The sequence below is a fragment of the Vigna radiata genome, unplaced genomic scaffold (assembly GCF_000741045.1).
Source record: "Vigna radiata var. radiata cultivar VC1973A unplaced genomic scaffold, Vradiata_ver6 scaffold_137, whole genome shotgun sequence".
Lineage (NCBI taxonomy): Eukaryota > Viridiplantae > Streptophyta > Magnoliopsida > Fabales > Fabaceae > Vigna > Vigna radiata.
Window position 1 is genome coordinate 10621 of NW_014543260.1, and position 3843 is coordinate 14463.

Here is a 3843-nt window from a genome sequence, read left to right on the forward strand (position 1 = left end):
AGAGGAGCCCACATGCACATAAATTTGAGGTCAGAGAGATTTAAACAACCCCTTCTAAAATGACTAGTAATGATAGAACTTAACTTCTGTTGCCACTCATTTAAATTGTAGCACATTTTATTCTTTTATCTAAGTAGACAATAAAGAATAAAGTGCATACCATATGAGTAGTGATTTGTCTAAGACAATCAAACTGGTTGCACCATCCTACAGAATTCAGAATTCATTGTTTTAGCAGTTGGACCGAGTTGTACTTTGTTTGATTGCATTTTCTGGTTTTTGGAATCTATCCAACTTAAAACTCACCTCTAGACATCTTTTAATTCAGTCCTAGAGTCTTGTTCACATCTCAATTGTTTTCCTNGAGTCAGATTACATGATTACAGTCCAATTTGATTCTTATGCTTGAATTTGGTTGGTGAAAATGGTTAAAATTGGTGTTAAAGAGCAACTGAACTAGTGATTTTTTATTTAAGGTTAAAACCATTTAGGCGTCCCTATTTTCGTAAGGTATTCCCAATTTGGTCCCCTTCTTTTAAACCTTCCCAATTGAGTCCTTATAAGTGTTAATTTCAAACAAATTAGCCCCTGCCGTTAAAAATCGTTAACAATGTTAAAATTGTGCAGAGGTGAGTAGATGACGTGATTAAAATTCTCCTTTTGAGGTGTTAAAATTGTGCAGAGGTGTTAAAATTATGCAGAGGTGTTCAAATTTTTCCCATTCTCCTCTGCATAATTTTAACACCTCTGCACAATTTTAACACCTCAAAAGGAGAATTTTAATCACGTCATTTACCCACCTCTGCACAATTTTAACACCGTTAACGATTTTTAACGGCAGGGGCTAATTTGTTTGAAATTAACACTTATAAGGACTCAATTGGGAAGGTTTAAAAGAAGGGGACCAAATTGGGAATACCTTACGAAAATAGGGACGTCTAAATGGTTTTAACCTTTATTTAATCATAGTTAGCATGTGCTGGCAGCTTGTACAAGTCATATTTCATAAAGAAAAGTTTCTGGAACCATAAAATTGTGATTGTAAACACTTTTGTGCAAAATNACCATTCAAACCACCAATATTTAAGAACTTTTTTTCTGGTATAGTTGCAGATTTGTGATATTGAAAGCTTGCTGTGATTACNGCATCAAACTTAGTTTCAATTTGGTAGAAAAATCTTGTTTTAAGTTATTATAAAGAACTTCACCAATTGATGTATATATTTATAACTTTTTAGGTGAATGTTTTGCAAGTTATATCTGAATGGTCAAATCCTCTGTTTTGCAAGTTTACTTTTCAAGCTTCATATGTTTTGCTGTTTGTGGTTTCAGTTTACCTCTGATGTTTTGGTTTCTCACGTGCACCTAGAAAATGGTTTAACAAACTCACNACAACTCTTTTGCAGCTTGGTTTCCATTCTAGTAAATGTGATCCTTCACTATATATACCTATCGATATATGCCTCTCATATTGTTCACTTATTAGTATCTTCATGATATCATTTTCACTTGCATATCTGTATCTCTTATTCAGCAACTCACTCAGAATCACAACCTATACCATCTCCTTATGGCCTCATCTTGCAAACTATTTAAAACAAGATCAAATTTATTTGGGTATATCTGGGTTGCTTGGAATGAAAATTGAGAACTGGAAGTTGATTGAAATTGTTTCGACACACGTTTAGTTTTAATATAATTACATTGAATCTTGTNGAGGACTNTTTAGAATTATATCTAACTGGACTAGGCTTAGGTGGTAGTTGATAAATCAAATGTTGGCACGTTAATTTAGGAAATTTTGGCTGAAACGTGATATTCCATTGCATTAGACNTAGGTGNTTGNTANAATTATTACCTCAGCACGTTNATCTAGAAATTTTTGGTAGGAACGTGATGTTCCAATACTTAGGATATGTTATATTACTTTAAATGATTATATTACCTTAGATTACTATATTACCTTAGATTATTATATTAATTTAAATGTTAATAGTCGTGGTAGAAATATGTATGTAAATTTTAGTATATAATATTATGCTTTAAATTACTATGAAGGTATTGCTAGTGCGTGAATATTATTTTGATGAGCAAGTATTCATTCANTTATTAGATATACCTATACTACCACTACATGCATCTTATCTACCAATGTAATTCGCGTGATTTATAAATTCTGTCTTGGGCTGATTAATTAGCTACTTCTGTTCACCTAATTTTATAAACCAAATGAGCTATTATTGCTCTGTTTTGGGTCTGCTTGGGTCTTATAGCTGATGTATCCATGACCATAAAATCTGAATTAATATTGATGTTATGATTGCTTTGTTTCAATAATGATTTAATTGAATATCTTCTGTAACCGTGACATGACATTCTAAAATATCATTGTTGGTTTGAACTATGTTGTTCTATGTGTGGCTGGCTCTTTGTACCTTATTGCTATGCACTAAAACCTTATTGTTTTGGCTAAGATGATGAATCAAAACCTTGCTCTTTTGAATGTCCTTATTGTTTACTGGTGTAGTGTTAAAATTTGGATCGATTTTTATATTGTTGGTTTGTGCTTATGTTAAGATCTATGGTGCAGTTTCCAGCTTAAAGACCTAGGTAGCATTTTTAGGAAGAGGAGCTGAAACAGAATCTGGGTTGAATAGGAAACTTCCAGCCAACTGCCAGTGGTAAGTTCAGTACAAAAATCTGTAATGATTGTAATTAGCATTTGTTATGAACTAAATGTTGTAATGATTTGTTATGATATTTTGTTCCCTTCTTTCTTCCCTACTATATTCATGTATCACACACTCTTTCTGACATTATTTCTTTTCTTTTGATTTACACTCACTCCACCTTCTCTTCCACTTCGAAGAAGAGAAAACCCACAACCCTCACACCCATCACACTCTTTGTAAGAACTTGAAGTACTCTATAAAAGAGGACTTCACTACAGTAATAATAGACAGCATGACCCTTGTTGCATGCCTATGACAGTAGTCAATGTGTAAGTACTCTATAAAGAGGACTTCACTACAATAATAATACTCAGCATGACCCTTATTGCATGCCTACGACAATAGTATTCAATTTGCCTTCCATGTTCGACTTAAGTAGTAATAGGTTTATTACTTATGTGACATGGAGTGTTGTTGATTTCGCTAAGTTTACCTTTGTTTGGCTTGTCACAGAACATGGTCCATTTTCTNAACCATCGTGCATGGATGTATCACCGTTGTCATAGCGGAAGGAGAGGTTTGAAGGAATCTTTTGTCATCGGAGTTGAAGAGTTTGTGGAGACGGATCGACGAAGTCAATATTATGCTATTGATGGAGGGATTCAATGCCCATGCATCAAGTGCGAATGTACAAGGATTTTGAAAGATCAAGACGTTAAAGTTCACCTATACCAAAAAGGGTTCATGCCTAATTACACGGTTTGGACATTTCATGGTGAAGAAATTCCTGCGACATCCAATAGAGTTGAAAATCGGCTTGCATCAGGTTCGAATACTGTTGTACATACATCTGAGATAGATCANTTTGCCTATATGCAAGAGATGGTCGACAATGCTCTTCGTCGACATGACGAACAAGAAGCAAACAATAGTCATGATGAAGAGGCTCCAAATGAAACCACTCAGAGGTTTTACAAATTAATGACAAAGGCAAATCTACCTACCTGTATTTGAAGGTTCATTTGAGTCAAAATTGTCAGTGTCCATTAGACTCTTGGCTGGTAAATCTAATTGGAACGTTCCTAATCAAGCAGTGGATCACTATACAAAATTGATTTTAGATTTGACACCACCAAACAATTCTATTCCGAAGAATTGTTATCAAGCCAAA

General features: G+C 34.1%; 1 long non-coding RNA gene across 1 annotated transcript in view; it reads left to right on the top strand.

Annotated features, from left to right (window-relative positions):
- Positions 1–3668, top strand: part of LOC106753545 — a 9761-nt gene extending 6093 nt beyond the window's left edge. The window contains exon 3 of the long non-coding RNA XR_001375224.2: positions 2591–3668. This is a non-coding gene — a long non-coding RNA (uncharacterized LOC106753545). The remainder of the gene's footprint in view (positions 1–2590) is intronic.
- Positions 3669–3843: the final 175 nt, after the last annotated feature.